General features: G+C 41.5%; 1 long non-coding RNA gene across 1 annotated transcript in view; it reads left to right on the top strand.

The window, feature by feature from the left end:
* The window catches only part of LOC146172463 (uncharacterized), a 122420-nt gene that overhangs the window by 102293 nt on the left and 1487 nt on the right, over positions 1-18640 (top strand). The gene's annotated exons all lie outside the window — the stretch shown is intronic.

Raw genomic sequence — 18640 nt, 5'->3', positions numbered from 1 at the left:
AGGCTCCATATCCAAACTTATCCTTTGGGCTCGTAACTTGCATTTTTGTGGTGTAGATCATACCGGTGAGCGTCTTTCTTGCTGGCACTGGATATGCTGTCGCTCAAGTTGGTGGACGGCCTCGGCATGAACTCCATTGGCATCCATGACGGATTAACGTATCAGGAAGCAGCATTGCATCCAGCCTAGTTATGGTTTTGCAACCATGGACTAAACGAAACAGAGTGAAGATCATTTCTTGCGGTTAGTGTTATATACGAAGGTGACATACGGAAGTATTTTGTCCCATTTCTGATGGTCCTCATTGGCATTCCCTACCTTGGCATTGGCATTGGTCAAGGTAGGGAAAAAGCAGGCAGGAGACCAGGCAGTAGGTGACTATGGCATTGGTTCTAGGAATAGCCGGGGGTAGTTACTAGTTCAGTTTGCAGAGTGCAATAACTTAAGAATCATGAATACCTTCTTCAGCAAACGGAAGAACCAGAAATGGACATGGAAAAGTCCTAACGGGGAGACTAAAAATGAAATTGACTTCATAATGTGTTCAACCCCCATCATTGTGCAAGATGTAGAGGTAATCGGGAAAGTGCAATGCAGTGACCACAGGATGGTGAGGTCCCGAATTAGCCTAAATCTGAAGAATTAGCACAACAGATTAGTAAGAAAGAAACCCATCACCGAATTAGCGGTGAGGGGGAGGGCAGAATTCAGGATCTCACTACAGAATAGATATTCAGCTCTAACTGAGGATGGCGACGTTACCCTAAGAGCAATGAACAATAAAATTTCAGAGATCATTACCGAGTGTGCTGTAGAAGTAGGCGGTAGGATAGTTAGAGAGGATACCGGTAAGCTGTCGAAGGAGACGAAAGATTTGAATAAGAAATGCCGGAGTATGAAAGCTTTCAATCCAACAGGCCAGATCGAATTTGCCGAGATATCAAAGATAATTAATAAGCTCAAGGTGGCTGATATAAGGAAGAATAACATGGAGAAAATTGGGCATGCTGTAGAGAACGGGGGAAGCCTAAAAGCGGTAAAGAAATTGGGCATAGACAAAACAAAAACCAGATGTATGCGATAAGGGACAAGGCGGGCAACGTCATCACGAATATGGACAAGATAGTCAAAGTAGTCGAGGAGTTCTATACAGATCTCTACAGCAGCCAAACTAGCCAGGCCCGTAATGGGATTGGCGGCAGGGAAAAGCAGTCAAACGTTCTACCAGTGACAAAGGACGAGGTCAAGAAAGCATTAGAAGCTATGAAAAGGGGGAAAGGTTGGAAGAACGGGCTAGTTGGAAAAGGGGGAAATCAGCTGGAGAGGATCAGATAACTACAGATTTGCTAAAAGACGGGGGGGATATCATGCTAGAAAAACTGGCCACCCTGTGTACGCAGTGCCTGGTGTCATCGATGATACCGGAACCATGGAAGAATGCAAACATTATCCTCATTCATAAGAAAGGGGACTCTAAGGACCTTAAAAATTACAGACCAATCAGCTTACTGTCTGTTACATATAAGGTATTTACTAAGGTAATCGCTAATAGAATCAGGACAACCTTAGACTGCAATCAAGCAAAGGATCAAGCAGGTTTTCGGAAACGGTACTCTACTATCGATCATATTCATACCATCAACCAGGTGATAGCAAAATGCTTGGAATATAACCAGCCCTTGTACATAGCATTCACTGATTACGAAAAAGCATTTGACTCAGTTGAAACATCGGCGGTGATGCAGGCATTGCAAAATCAGGGGGTAGACAAGCCGTCCATGAAAGTGCTGGAAGATATAAATAGTGGCTGCGCAGCAACCATAGTTCTGCATAAAGAAAGTAACAAAATTCTCATAAGGAAAGGTGTTAGGCAAGGAGACACAATCTCCCCAGTACTATGAGGAAGTATTCAGACTTGGAATGGGAGCAGTTAGGGATAAGGGTAGATGGAGAATACCTCAGTAATCTGCAATTTGCTAATGACATTGCCTTGCTAAGCAACTCAGGGGATCAACTGCAAATAATGATTGATGACCTGGACAGGAAAAGTAGAAAGGTAGGCTTGAAAATCAATATGCAGAAGACTAAGGTAATGTTCAACAGCCTCGGGAAGGAACACCAGTTTACATTAGGTAACGAAGTACTGGAAGTAGTAGGCGATTATATCTACTTAGGACAGGTAGTAACTGCAGATCTGGACCATGAAAAGGAAATAAGAATAAGATTGGGATGGAGCGTATTTGGCAAGCACTCGCAGATTATGACTAGCAGCTTACCGGTATCGCTCAAGAGGAAAGTATACAACAGTTGCATCTTACCTGTACTCACCTATGGGGCTTAAACGTGGAGGCTAACCAAAAGAGTTCTACTTAAGTTGAGGACAACCCAGAGGGCTATGGGACGAAAAATGGTAGGGAAAACATTAAGAGATAGGAAGCGTGCAGAGTGGGTCAGAAAAATAACTGAAGTTATCAACATTCTAGTGGAAATTAAGAAGAAATGGGCTTGGGCAGGACATGTAGTGCGAAGAGAGGATAACCGGTGGTCGCTTAGGGTAACAAACTGGATTCAAAGCGAAGGAAAGCGTAGCAGGGGGCGGCAGAAAGTTAGGTGGGCGGATGAGGTTAAAAAGTTTGCGGGGGTCAAGTGGATGCAGCTAGCACAGAACCTGGTTAAATGGAGAAATATGGGAGAGGCCTGCGCCCTGCAGTGGGTATAGTCAGTCTGCGATTGTCTTATTAAGCCGTTCGATGAGTCCTGTTTGCGCTGAAAGTTTGCGGGGGTCAAGTGGATGCAGCTAGCACAGAACCTGGTTAAATGGAGAAATATGGGAGAGGCCTGCGCCCTGCAGTGGGTATAGTCAGTCTGCGATTGTCTTATTAAGCCGTTCGATGAGTCCTGTTTGCGCTGATAAGCAGTTGTTCTCTAGTGACTTGTGCCACTGTGTCACATAACTTCCTGTGTGTGCCGAGGTGAGAGCCGTTCCCCTGCCAGTTATAACGACTATACTGTGCTATACTAAACGATTATGCTCTGCATTAAGAAGGTCGCAGTTTCAGCAGCAGTTCCACGAGGAAGAGCTTTCGTCTCACAGTGTCAGCTGAGATAGTTGGTGGCGATCATTATGTACCGGTTACCGAGCGAGGACTCTGGAAACGTGCCGACTAAATCTATGCTGACTTGATAGAATGGGACTTGTGGCTGATCAATTGGTTAGAGTAGTCCGGCTGGCTTAGTCGGTTATGTTGGCATGCCTGGCAAGTTTTGATGTAGTGCTTGACAACCGCATTGGCACCTAGGCCAATAATACTTTTGGCATATGTGTGCCAACGCTCGTAAAAAACCCAGGTGCCCAACAGAAGGGTCTTAAAAGTGCGTCACGTGAGAACTAATCAGACCATAAATGGCATTTGGAAAAACCGGTGTCGCAGCCAGTACGCTTGAGTAATGCCATTTTGAGGTAGTGCAAATTGCGCACAAAGAAAACTTCAAAGAAGCTCAAGATGGCGGCAAGTAGCCAGCTGCAATGCCCACAGCGCACGTGGGAATTTCGAACAAATTTCCTTTTTTTAAGGGGCATTTCGTGGCTGGCATGAGGCATTGAAAGCCAATATCACATTTCCTGACTGAATTCAGCATTAATAATATGAGTCCAGGTGCTCGAAAGGATAAACATTCCGAAAATGCCTCTTTCTCGAAATCGATATTTGACCATTATGGACTGTTCTAAGTCTCGCGTCTCCCCTTAACTCTATGGCTGTTATCTTTAACAATTTTCGCTACTGCACGTCTTAAAGTAATTTTATTTTCCAAATTGCATATTTATCAACAATCTGAAAGTTTGCTATTAGACTCAGTTTCCTTTAAAGGTCCACAGAAACGGTCACCAAGATGCCACTGATAAACGTGTTCAGTGTGTAGAACGAATCCGTAACTTTGGGTTAATACCCAAAGTTAACTCCTTGGAACAAAGCCTGCGATTTATTATTAATTTTTAAAAACAGCGTTTTTTGAAATTTGTGGGCAGAGAAGTTGTCGCTTGGCGGTGTCGCATGGAACTATTTCCTTAACCTGTGACGTCACGGGTGAGTTGACTGGCAAGGCTTGCTAGAAGCTGCCATTCGCTGCGGCCACTGCAGCCATGACGTCACTGACTCACTTCCGGTAGCTGCGAAAGGCGTCTGCTTGTGCGTGCGCGAACTCCTCAGGCTTGGGCATGTGCAGGCTGTTGTTACACAGCTCGCCGCCCTTCTTGATTAGGTGGCCATTGCCCACCAAGTACAACAATTGAAGCGACGCAGTGATCAGCGGAACGAAGCTGCATTTACTCATCTTTTTTAGATAACATACCTCAGCCTGCTCACAGCATCCCGTGCTGCAAGCATTGCAAACTCATGTACTTTCATTACAGTAAGGCCGTGCATTTTTTGACATTCTGCTCAGCAACAAGCCGTTCAAACGATACTGCAGGCAGGACAAGGCTTCAGTATGCTGTCGCTGCGCTGTTGGCCATAATCAAAGATGTCGGGCAGCACAGTACACACCGCATATTCTATACATCGATCTTGAAACGTGATACAGTGGACAAATGAATAACTTTGTGAAGCAGACCCACTCATACGTTTCGCGCACTCGGGCGCCGACGAGTAGCCTCCATCAACAAATGCCACCATAACCTCGGATAACGACGCAAGCCGAGGTCGCCAAGTTTGGTTTGAAATAACTGCGGTTTGTGGTGCAACCAGGATTTGGTCTGCCGTGTAACATGGGCTAACCATGGTTTCGCGTAACCGTGGTTAACCCTGCCTGTGAACACGGGCTGTGCGAACTGGCGAGTGAGGATGGGTTAACGCTAGTACGCCAGCGAGCAAGTGAGCGCGCAGTAACCGGAAGTTCGTCGAAGTGACGTATTTCTGGGCGGAGCTTTGAACTTGCTTGTATTCTTTATTTCTTTATGACTTCCTTCGGCAGACGAGTTGAGAGGGAAAATTGGAAGGGTCATTTTTAATCGCCGATATCTCTGGTGTTGCAGAAGCTAGATCGAAAATTTTTGTAGGAGAATGATGGATGGTTCAATATCAGTGTTGTGTTTGCCCTTCTTGGTGACCCTTTCTGTGGACCTTTAATGGTTGCGGGCGCCGCCACTGTTCGTATACACTCAAATTTTGACCAATCAAAACTGCCACTTTTTGATACATGAGGTCTGTTGGAAGTTTTGCAGCTGGTAGTATCAGCTAAGTTGAGGCTGGCATCAGTGCCCTTCTAATTTTCAGTAAACTTGACGTTTTTACCGGCCATTAACACTAATAACATCCTTTCACTATTGTAAATTGCAGAATAATATTAATAACTTTTTGTTGGGAATTATTCATCTGCTCATCATCAGCAGCTATATTTTATGGCCTCTTCGCTCATCAGTGAAATTGAGCTGAAATAATCGGAGAAAATCTGGAAAAGTCGGGGATTTCGAAAATAGAGGTCTGCTAAACACCTTGAGACTTAAATGCAGTTTTTCGACAAGGGCAGTGGTGGCACCACCACTGCCTGTTGTCAAAAAGTCTGTATAGGTTCAGATCCTACTGGCAGCCTGTGCCAGTTTTCCTGTTCTGTCAAGGAAAAAAAAAATTCTACTGATTTCTAATTGATATAGACAAGTAAAAAAGCATGTCACGCAATGGTGAGTTCAAACCACTGTTAAACATTTTTTTGTGTTCAGCTTGTAGAGTGAGAATTACCTGAAAATGTGTGAATTTGTATCATTCTCTTTACTTTATATGTTTTGCTGTTAGACGTGTTTTGACGATTCTTTGAGTGAAATAGCTACTTTTTGATGATGCAGTGTTTTTGTGGTGTATGTGGACATCTTAACAATTCATCTTTGGTGTCAAAATGTTGTCCAAAAAAGTGAAGGAGCAGACATCCTGTTTGATACATTATAAACTCAAGTATTGCTCTTTTTCTGTGAGATAAGGTTTTTGTTATAGGGCTGTAGCAAAATGCAGGAAAATGAAAAGCCAAATGATGTAACAAATTTACACTTTTTATGCTGTTTTAAACATGTGGGGCACTTTTCCTGACAAAATAAAAGCCTCAAGAGTAGCCCTCACCTCTCCCTTCTTCTATTTCCTACAATATTTCTTAGGGTTGTTGCTTACCTGTCAACAGAATGCTCTTGTTTCAAACTGCGTTTGCAGTGGAAGTTCAAGTAAAGAGTGAGCAGTTGTATTAAGTACACCAGTTTCTACAGTCATGTCATCTAACAGGATAATGGAACTAAAAGTGTCCTTTCAGAATTTCTAACAAAAATAGTGCCTTTACTTACGAGAATATGTCTTGCTGTTTAATGGTCCTTAGGCCCTCATGCTAGTAACTCAACGGAGAAAAATGCTAGTTTAGTTCGACCCATTTTACAACTTATCTCCTGCTGCATCGATATATCGATATATCCATATATCGAGTGGGATACAGCAAAAAAATTGCTACTTTGTCTTGGCTCTGAAACTTAGCAAAGCAGCCTCACAAATAACAAATTTTCAGAAGCATTAGAGAATAAATATGTACACTCCTGTATCATATTTCCTGCTTTTTATTGGCAAAACACCATTCCTTTCTTGCTATAACATGAAATCTGTGTGACGATTTTATTTGGTCTCCTTGTGTATAACAAAAGCAGCCAGTATTCTGTGTAAGCAAAATGTGAACACAGGTTCATACGTTCATATACATGCCTGCTCTTTCATCTTGTTCTGTCTGGACTCGTGCAATGTTAAAAATAACTTGAAATGTGTGCATAGTATGAAACGTGATAGAGTTGGAGAATATTACCATCCTGAGTTCATTATGTCTATAAGTAAAGGCTCTGCACAACACTTTTGGAGCAAATGTATATCATTATGTAGACATTTACTTTGATTTGGCTGCTTTATTTTTTTCAGCCATTCACACTGAAGCATGTGCCATAGTTTTTGCTGGAGCTGACCTTGGCACATGAACCAGGGCCAGTTAGGAAACGTTCAAAATTCGATCTCCATTGTATGTTGGCTGCTGCCTCGGCAAGTTAGCTCGAAGTTGGTTGGCCGCTTCAGACCGACAGTGCCAAACATTGGTTGACCAGTATCAAAAACCAACCTCCACCTAGGGACATCCTCAAGCTCAGCCTGAGCATTTTTGTCCGGCTTGCAAACGCAAGCAGAGCTCATTGTGATCCTTGGGTCTTTCGATGCCTCCAGGCCGCCTTGTCTACTGGCAACATTTATGAGTTTATGGAGAAGGGGGAAATTGGCTCTTTTCGTTTCCACAAAGAATGCGAGGCCTCTCCTAACAATGCCATTCGGGTGAAAAACAGGTCTTGCGTAAAAGCTTACAAAGGAATCTGTATAGTTTTACACATGAGCCTCATCTTTTAGTGCTTCGCTTGCTATTCTGGCTGTCCATGACAATATTAGTACTTCCATTTTGCATCGGCAGAACCGTTTATCACTAAATAACCGCTATTTTTTACTCATTTTAATTGTCCTCGAACTAAAAAAAGAGGGAGCCCGAATCAGCAAAAGCTTTGCCAGGCTTGCAACCAATTAAAATATATTAAAAAGAAGCAAAAGCTCAAGATAAAAAAAACTTTACAACAGTGGAATCAATGTAATGTAGATTATACAAAAAACGAGGTCCGAGTTGAAGGTGCACCACACCAGCCTGAAGAAAAAAAAACCTCCAGAAGATAGCATCCAAACCTTCAAACAAGACAAAACATGAAAAAATAAAAACTGGAAAAGGAAAGAACAGCAGCAAAACAGATGTACAAAAAATGACGTACGGTGAGAGTGACAGACGTATAAACACAAAAACAGAAAAAAGAAAAGAGTTAAATAGCAAGAGGATAGTCCATAACAAATAGAAATGATATAGAAATAAAACGCGGGGGATAATAGAGGTTGCCGGTCTCCTATGGTATTGTAATGGTAAGTCCGCAAATCTGCAAAGAGAAAAAAACTAATGAGAGTGTAAGAATGAGTTTTGAGATTGTGTTGATAGACCAAACACAAGAGAAAAAGAAAGGTATAGCCTACACAAAAAAGAAGCTAGAAAACCTAGTCTGATGCAAAACATGTAGGTCATTACATCATGCTATATTAATCCCTAAACAACTGCGCGTGCACAGGAAGCTAGCAGAGCGTCTTCTCCAGCGGCGTCCCAGTGTTTCACATTTCACCACCGCAGGAAAATGCGGCAATGCAGTTGCGTGGCGAAATTTGAGCTTTGGTTCCCTCTAGATCATTGATCATGGTTTGCAGCCCATCCTTTACAGTACTTACCAAGGCAATATCAACAGGCAGTTCTCCATTAATTTGTATCCAACTCTTCCCAATCCAGGTGTTCAAATGCCTCCTATATAATAAGCTCTGGTTAACTGCAATGGAGAAATTTTATTTCTCTACTGGTCCCTCTTCACTGCTGAGATTTTATTACTTTCATTTCGAGGACTCTGATAACTGCATTTGCTACATATATCATCCACTATTTTTTATATAGAACTTTGCATCTTAGTACTCATTGCCTGCATGACTGCTGATGGTTTGGCATTGTCAAATGCCTGCTTATAATTTATGATGGCTATATACAGGGACTGGTTATGTTCTGGGCATTTAGCCATCTGACTTCCAGCATTAATTTGGTACAACTTCAAGTGATCACAGCCTGCCATGTGGTCATGGCCATTTAGATGATCACATCCTACTGGAGACTGGTTATCTGTATCTGTGTTTCCTGTTTCTGTTAGCAATCACCATTGCAGGTACATTCTATACAATAGAAAGCAGTCTGCACATTCTAATTTTTAATGCCCATTACATTCTTGCTAATTATACGTTAGAATTTTTGCAAGTTTTAATTATTTATGGATTATAACTTGATGTGCATACAAGATGACCAACTTTTAAGCCACAAGCTTCCTCCTGTCTTTGTACAGGGTGTCCCAGCTAACTTGGACCAAAAGTTAAAGATACGGTTAGCCCTAGCACAGAGAAACAAATTCAGAGCTGTTCAGAGCTGCCAATGCTAACCTCTTCTGTTTTTTGTTAAACAAAGTCAATTAGTGAAGACAGCTATTTTTGTAATTATTGGCTGGGGACAAAAAGTGCCAATGCAAAAGTTGTAGATCTCAAAAAACAGGTAGCTACGTTTCTGTCATGCTATGGCTTACGTGGTCCTATTTATAAGCCTTCAAAAATGCCATGTGACCACCTGGTACTTTATATCATTCGCCAAGTGCGTACAACTAGCTTCATCGTAGAGAGCATGGCCAAGAAAAGCAGATTTTGTTATTTCGGGCACGATTCTAGGCTTCAAAGATGCCGCAGTCACAAAGGGTGTTGGCCAGGTGTCATTTTCGGCTGGTAAAAATATCACTGCGTAAAGTTGGTTTACACAAAGCTGGCTATTACTTGAGCTGACTATAATAAAAGCTGTTTATACTTGATCTTCACCAGCATTTTCTCTCACATTGCAACGAAGGGCTTTTTTCTTTCATCACTGATGGGATGTATCTGTTCATCCTGATTACTGGCTACTGTGGATCTGTGTATAACTGCTCAACTATTTTAACTACTTTATTCAGATTACATCATCCTCCATGTCTCTTAGCTTACAGATCTTTTTTGTTTATGCCTAACTTATTGTGAACTGTTCTAGGCCTATCTGCTCATTAGCATATACTCAATTTAACCTTTATGGCAGCTTATTGTTACCACTTTTGGCTACTGAGCCTGAGTGCCTCTGTTCTAAGGTGCATAGCCACATTTTAAATCAAGTAGAACACAATTGTGTGAAAGTGCTGTACAATGTCGATGCACATTAAAGAACTCCCTCACGATACTTTAGCAGTAGAACCATTTTGCGAATCTAAAGAAAGAGGACAATATATGCAGGCACTCATTGAATTGGAAAACTGTCCCACAGTATGATGAGTACCAACGAGTTTTCAGGTCACTACTGTGGAAACTGAAAGAAGCAGCTCATGGAGGTCGACTTGGTTTCTGATGAAACAATGAACACTTTCTAGTGCAAAATCAGCTACAACAAAGGTGTCTGCAGAAACGATGTTATGATCCATTATGAACATGAAAAACATTTTTTTGTACCCATCCTTTAATATAGCCACTCAGTATAATCACAGATTCACACCCCTGGACAACTATATTGTTACGTGGTGACAAGCAAAGAAGATGGCACAACATAGCGACAGGATGAACGATGATTTATTGTCTGGGCTAACGCGAGGGCTCCTCTTGCGCCACTGCCGATATTCACAACACTATCATCTGGTGCATGAGGCTCCCTGTATCTTATAAAGCTGAGAGCTACCCCTTAAAGTGTTACTGCCCCTTGTAACATACAATGGAAACTGCCTAACTAACCTAGCTGGCTACTGAATGAAACAAATGTATTATACTTGATGATTTGTAGCAACTGAATTTGCCTGATCAAGACAGATGACTTTTGTTAAATAAAAAAGGGTCTTGTTTATTGCAATTTCCTACATGCAGTGACATGATAGCTAACAGAGAGTTGGTTTAGTTTATGGGGTTTAATATAACATTAACTCAGGCTCAAAAGGACGCCATAGTGGAGGGCTCAAGAAATTTCAACTACCTGGTTTGTTTTAAGTGCGCTGATATCACACAGCAGATGCTTTTCACCACCTAGCTTTTCACCTCCATTGAAGAGTCACCACTGAGGCAGGGATTTGATCTTGCATCCTTGGGCACAGTAGTTCAGTGCCCTAACCAATGCAGCAACCAAGGTGCTTACAGATGCATCAGAGCATTAAAATGAATGCTACTTGGGAGTTTCCTTAAAAATATCTGCTCCAGGACAGAATACACTACAACCTTATTTCTTTGCTTTACCTAAATGGAATCTTCTAGCTGCTTGGTCTTGTAGTTTGGCCTTGATAATAAATAATATGTAAAGAATGCTTCCCCTAATTTGAAATATACAAAGTTGAAATTGACTTGAGAATGCCTTCAAGTTTGCATTGTTGAGAAAACTCTATCGTCTTTGCGGTTGCAGTTCACATGTTTAGTCGATGGCGCACAAGCTCCTAATTTTCCACATTTTCATCCTGTTCAGTTTCAAAATACTTCAACTTTTTAGACAACCTCGCACATATCCTGCTGCAAATTTTTTCATCTATACCTTCAGTTAACAGCACCTGTGGTGATCGTTGGCGGTACAATGATACCCCTATGAATGCACATCATAACAAAATATTTGAAACTTGGAAGCTGATGATGGAGATGAAAGATACCATAGAGCCAAATTGCCATCAAAGAGTTTCTGTTCAGGAATGAACTACAAGTGGTGGCTATGACAACACAGAAAAAAAAACAACCACCATATTCTCAACATATATTCTGGCAGCAAGCACTGCAACATATACAGCATTTCTTAGCATTTACAAACGGCTAGATCTTGCTACTGAATATATCTAGCCTACAAGAAATCTTGAGGTAGCACTAAAAGTAAGGCAAAGGTCAGTTCAATGCATTTATAGGGATGTATTACACTGACCACTTTGACAATATCAGTGAATGTTACTGTCTGCATTAACTCTGTTGGGAAATATCTTTGGTAGTCTCCCTTTGCAAAATGACTCCCAATGAAATTTCAAGTTCTGCCTCTGGGTATTTCTTGAGTTGCTTCCTTTGTATCTGCATATAGCATTGCTGACTAAACCTCAATGTCAAAGCATACCTGGAGAGGAAACTTAAACAACAGAGATGGTACAGGACATTTAGGTGGAGACTAGCCAGATTAGTAGGATGATAGAAGATAACACGTTATAGTTAATGAAACAAAATTGGGAATTGATATGCAATAATATGGAACGCTCCCTAGGTCTAGTAATGACATGGCAGCTGTTTTGTTATCTGATAGAATTTGAAGGCACCAAACAGGCAAAAAGACAAAACTGGCAAGAAATTTTTTATAGTTACTATAAACAAACATGAAAACAACTACTGAAGACCTAAAGAGCACTCTATATTGGAGACACAACCATCTAAATGGTGCCTATTATCAAGGCAACGAAAATCCTGAGCTGGACAAGCGAAGAACAGTCAGAGATGAGGACAGAATTGAGCTGCCTCAAAACAAAATCAGCAGCCAGTCCAGATGGTACAAGCTTAAGAGGCTGCAAAACTTGGACAATGAGTCAATGACTGACTTCACAAATTATATGCATGAATGCTGAGAATGAGGTAAGCTCCCAGAAATATCGAGAATAGTTGAAATTGTAATGATTTCAAAACCAGGAAAGAAATTGTAATTAGAAAACCCAAGACCCATCTCCTTAACATCCTGTGCAGGGAAGTCATGGAGCATGTCATGCAGATGAGGCTTAACACATGGAAGAAAAAGGATTATATCCCAACACCAAGATATGCTTCAGACTAAGCACATCCACACAAAATGTAATGTTACAGATTAAACATCAATAGAAAATAAGCAAAAGGCCAGCAGAGCAATGGTTTGGTTAGACTTGGCAAAAGCATTCAGTAATGTCAAACATGAAGTGATCCCCGAGAACTTATGACAAATCGGGGTGGGGAAAAACTTTAGCCCCGGGTGCTCAATGGAGGCGCACTAGGCAAAGATGAACTAAATAAAATTAAAATAGGCTGCATGGAACTCTGCAAGGATTGTTTCTCTCCTTTATTATTTAATATTGCAATGATTTGACTGCCAAAGAAACTGAATGAAATCGAGGGCCTGAAACAGTCTATGTGTATGATATCACTGTGTTGACAGCAAGCGGCAGTGGTGGTCATATAGAAGGTAGCCAGCCTCCAAAATGGAGTGGAGCTGGTGGAAGACAATATGATCCCGTGAAGATGTACAGGCTCAAGAGAAGTCAGCTCTTCATTTACCAGCTACTGAAGAGCAGAATAGGAAAAGATCAACCCCAAATAGAAGTAAGGACTAAGGACACCCCTATACTAAGAGTAGAAAAAATAAGAATACTAGGCGTGTGGCTCCGAAGCAATAGACACCACAGGGAAACCATTAACAAACTTGAAAACAGCATGCATCAAACTTTAAGACTAATTGTCATATCACCAACTGGAAAACAAAAGAAGGAAGCTAATTTACTAATGCTGGTGCAGACTTTTGTGATTAGCAGAATCGCATATGTGACATCATATATTCATTTCACTTATTGCAAAAAAAGATGATAGAGGGAATCATTTGCCAAAGTATCAGGGCAGCTCTGGGACTTCCCCACTGCACATCCACAGAAAGGCTAATGCTGCTTGGTGTATCACTCTTGATGAAATAATTGAAGTCAGCAGGATTTCGAAACATGACTCATCAAAAAACAAACAAGGAGAGACATACTAAAGGGTCTCAATATCTCCCATGAAAGCGAAAGTGTTATATAAACAGACGAACCAATAGACATCAAGAAAAGGGTAAAAAATCCCCTCAATCCCAAAAAAGGCATCCAGAACATATGAATAAAAAAATCAAGAGCCGAGGCTCTTGCTAAAGTGGTCATACAGATGTAGTTTATGTTGATACAGCTGCATACAGAGAGCTGTCCAGCTATGGTGACATTAACACCAAGATATTAAAGCTAGCTGCTCTGTTCACACCAAATCTGCAGAAACGGCAGAAGTTCCAAGTCTGCAGTAAACAGTTATGTCAATGGGAGAATCTCAAAAGAAGTCAACGATTAATAAATCTAGGCTACTTGAAAAGAGAATCAAATGATATGTGCACTGGCCCATTCTTGGCTATAGGGAAATGAAAGGATATACGAGCTCGCCCGACGTCTAACGTTCCATGTGGGCCCGGGCCCTTACCATGATATTGGTAGCAGTCAAGGTACATAGATATGCACATAACACAATACTATAGACTAAATCAACCAGTATACCCAATGGCTGACAGATCACTAAGGAAATAGAAAAAGAATATTTGGGGACTCCTACAGACAAGAACATGTCCCAACCCCTTGCTCATGAGCAGGTAGTACCCAACCCAATAAAGATAACGACATACAAAAGTTGCAAAACCCAGCAGACATGAAACATGATCTAGACATGCCCAAACACAATGCAAACATATCAGGAAAAAAAACAGGCCTCCTGAGAGATGCTGATTCTTAGCTCCAACCTGACAACACAGCTTGCTCTCATCCAACTGGCTGAAGATGCTGCCCAGACCCAAGAGCTTTGAGCCAATATTTAAGCAGATGAGTATCCCCATCCTAATCTGTTGGAAAATAAAATTATTTCAATCAGTCAATCCCCATGAAATGCCACTAAACAACCTCATCAAATGAGTGATGACACTCCAGTTGATGCCATCTCCAGTTTGATCTAAGGGTCATGTCAGCTGATGACAGGTTATCAATAACTCATTACTGTTTAAAATGTAGGCCAGGTCCTTAAAGATAAGCTGTTATATAAGTAGCTGGGGTATATGGTAGCTTGACCAAGAAAACATTGTTTAGGTGGTAGCACAAGCTTTTTACAGGTATTTTACATCACCTAGAAGGCCTAAATATTGTCAGGAAATACTGTTGGCTGCATGGATTTGAATTATAGTGGGGCAGAAGAGCCATGTGGGCAGATTTTACAAAGTTCAGAGAGATAAGGTGCCAAAGCTGGCACAGTATACATGGTTGAGTGAAGGGTTAAAGGTGAATCCTTTGCTCTGCAGTGGACATAGGTAGGTTGAAAGCAGGTTTGTAATAAATGGGAGAGTAGAGCAAAAGTGACAAGAGTGGTTCACGTAGCTAGATACCAGCTACTCCACTGCAAAGAGCCTGCACTCAGAAGGGAAAAGTCAAGTTCAGCCACATGGTGGTTCAACTTGAAAAGACTAGGATTTCAGACAAGGGTTAAGAAAGGAAACTTGACAGCAGACATGCTAAGCATCTAATTATGCATCCTGTCTTCCCTTTTTTCGATTCTCAAATGAACTGTACTGGATCGCAGTAACTATCAATTAAAAAAAATTGTATAATCCAATCATGCAGTCTTGGTAGTGTTATTTTTGCTTCACAATGTCAAATCGCCTCCTGCCCAGGCAGCTGCGCAACAAAAATCTTTACATCACTGTCATGTCAAGCAAGCTCTTTACCCGACCTCATTTAAAAAATTAAGTCTGACTCTAAAAGAGTGTTTGATTCCATAAATGCCAGAAGTTATCTTAAGTCTGACTGACGACCTGAGCAACTGGGGCAAATTAGTACATGAATATAAATCTTAGTATGCATAATATTTCACAACAGAATGTGGCACTAGGCACGTGACTGGCCACCTGCCAGCATACTTGTGAATGGTCGGCTGCTCATCTGCCCAAGCTATTTTTCTGACTGGCCGTACGTTGGCCAGTTGCTTCCCAATGCCGGTTATGGCCGGCAGACGGCTCAAAACCACGGCATAGCGTCCGGCATAGCCCCTCGTGCAGGTATTCATTCCATGCATTTAATATATAGTGGCCCATAGATATTTAACAGGGTAGCACATGCAAATGCACAAAGAAAAGCAGTAGCTTTTCTGACGCCATGAAGAAACAAAAGCAGCTGCAGTATTTGGTGAAAAATTTGTGTGTCCACAGCATTCAGAAAAAGTTTGTGATTTGCTTTTTAATAAGCGTGGATATATGACTCACTATAGAACATGCGTGTACCATATGTGGAAGATCGGTTTGACGCTTGGTCTTATCTTTTGGCAGCCTGTTGATCACTTGATGTCTGCGACTGGTCAGATCTGCAGTTGGGTTCCATCTTGGGCAGCTGCATGAAGACGTTTTTTTAAATATTTCATTTTCGCCTAGAGTTTTACACTTCAGGCAAATATAGGGTTTAAAGTAGAATAAAAAATGTCTTCTTACTGCCACCAACTGTGCTGAGCTTTAAAAGAATGACAATATTTGACTGGTGCTGCATTTGCCTCTATCACATAAATATGTTTTATGCGCCTAACTTTCATGCGACCCGACTGAAAACGCATTAGTACAAAGCCGCAACAGATTATCAGGATCTGTGAATCTGCGAGAAAGGCGTGGGCACTTCATTTTGCTGGAGTCATGTTGCAATTTGCAACCGTAGCGTACTCAAACCTTATCGTTCTAATGTGCGTTCTTACATGCTAATGCTGCAATTTAATAATTCTAGCAAAACCAAGTGTCCACACTTGTCATAGAAACATCATTGTAAAAGGCGGCATATTTATTGATTACATCTTTGTGTAATAACTATGTTTCTAAGTCGGGGCACGTATGAGGGATTCCGACGTGGCAGAACAAACAGTTCCCGCTATATTTACATGAAACCTACAATAAGTTTATTTTGTAAAAACAGCTCAGGTTTCTCAAACTAGATGCAACTTTTATAGCAAAAGCATTCTGATATTTAATAATAAGTCATCTGCTTTATCTGCGTTATTTAACAATCCTGCATTACATTAAAAAATAATCTTAGCAGCCAAGACGACTACCTAGACAGCTCAACTAGCAGAAGCTTATAGAGCCTGTTGTAAATTTTTAAAGCTTGGCACAAGTTAGCTGAACACCTCATCAGCATGCGAGCAGAAGAAAATAATCTGCATGAGAATACAGCTGCTTGCCCAGAAAGGAAGTGCACAGAGCAAAATCAATCATATGACAGTGTGAAACGGCTCATTCTGTGTGCACCATGATATCATTTCAAAATCCACAAATGAATGCTGGTGCACTTACCTTGCCAGCCTGCCACATTGCTCAGTCATCAGTTTTCACGTATAGTAAGGAGGCGCTGCAATCAAACAGCAACATGGGGTGTAGGCAAAAATGCAGCCTGTCTACACAGTGCCAAGCTATGCTGCCTTCAATACCAGTTCTCGTGTGCAAATATTCTAAAGGGTAAGCTTCGCTTGTGCATAGAAATAGCTTGGTTTATGCCTGGAGAATAGTTTAGCACTTTTGGAGCCAATTACTGCTGGAATTACCCGGCCAACAGCTGCATTGGCTCCCTTCGCCGTGGCCTCAACAGCGTGCGTCTATGGTGGGTGGCTATAGTGGAAATCTAATATTCAACACTGTTCAACTCCTGGGCCTATTGCTAGTGCATAAAAAAGGGCAACGATATGAATGACTGGAAGTCTGTTTTTCATATGAAGACTCTTCTGATAGGCTTTCCACTTCTCCAAGCACCTTCACTCTAAAGAAAATATTGCCGGTAACTATAGGAAACTAGAAATCATATTTCTAGCCCACTGTACCTGCACCTGCACTGTACAGAATTCCACCGCATAAGAACTCAATCTTCTTTGTAGCATTCGCGCTGTCAACTTATTTTGTCCTGGTCGAAAAAAAAAAAATTTCACGTCTGTTTCGATTCTTACGGATGCATCAAGGTCAGTCACAGGGTTATATATGCATGAAGGTTCTTGAGAATGCTCTCATTTTGTTCTCTTTGCTCTACAGGAGAGGTGCATGAGTGTAAATGCAACGTTCTCCATTATCGCTTGCAATGAAATTTAAGCAATCTGCTGATCTTTTTTTTTAATATACTTGGAACATTTTTATTCAAATGCATGTGATCTTATTCTGCTTATTTTACACCCCTCATAGCCGAATCCACTTTGGGACATTAAATGCCATAATATATACCATACTTTAATATCCTGCTCGATCAGTGCTAGGTTGTACGTCGATATTTAATTCGTTCGTCAGGTTCCTAATCACCTTCAAAAGAAAATTTAATAATCTGAAGAATAACGCTGCATAACTGTGCCGGGATCCTAATGATGTTTACTCACTTTCTATGGACCGGTGATGAAGTCACATGTTGAAACTCACGAAAGTGAAAACAGATCTCGAGCTTAACTTCACAAAACCAGGCCTGTTTCAGCAATATTGCGCTGCAGTGACCGCTCAAAGTAACTGCAGTCCCCCTCGTAGCAGCTTTTGTGTCCTTCTCTGTATGAACATATACTTGGACAGTACTGCAGGTGAATGGGATGTCTCAGCATGGCTTTGCTGCACTTTTGCTTAAGAACATACGCACACACTATATCACATCAGAACTTCTTATGACTTGATATTACATACAACAAAATGTGTACAAGCTGCAAGCATTTGCTATTGCACTCTTCATTGTGCGGCCGAAGAGCAACTAGGGAAATTAAGAGTTGCAGATGAATTGATCACGTTCATGCGATGCTTGTTAGCCGCAAAGGCAATCCGTCACTGAAGGGACTACCTGCCGTGCTCAACGCTGATGCCCTCCGCTCTTGTCTTCATCCGACCACAAGAAACATGTGAAAACAGGGGCCATTTTCTTTTTGTGCCTAGTGGCACAACCTATGCGCTGCAGGTTGCAGGAATATATCAGAAATTATGCTCCAAAACACAGCAAAAGCCACGCATCCAATGCAGACGGCACGGGCTTTTGCCTACACCTGAAAGTCACTGCTGTTGCCAGCGCCACCGCATCTCTACTAACATCACGGACTGACGCTTGTCTATATATATCACTACAGCAGCAAAAAGAAATAATAATTTTGCATAAATGTTGTACCCTGGTACAGAGCTTCGGCTTGGCAGCAACAATGATCCTTGTACAGCTTCTGATCGCTCCTATGGCGAG

Source organism: Amblyomma maculatum, unplaced genomic scaffold (genome assembly GCF_055883805.1).
Source record: "Amblyomma maculatum isolate TAMU_Amacu unplaced genomic scaffold, ASM5588380v1 scaffold_13, whole genome shotgun sequence".
NCBI lineage: Eukaryota > Metazoa > Arthropoda > Arachnida > Ixodida > Ixodidae > Amblyomma > Amblyomma maculatum.
This window is presented reverse-complemented; position numbering and strand designations above follow the sequence as displayed.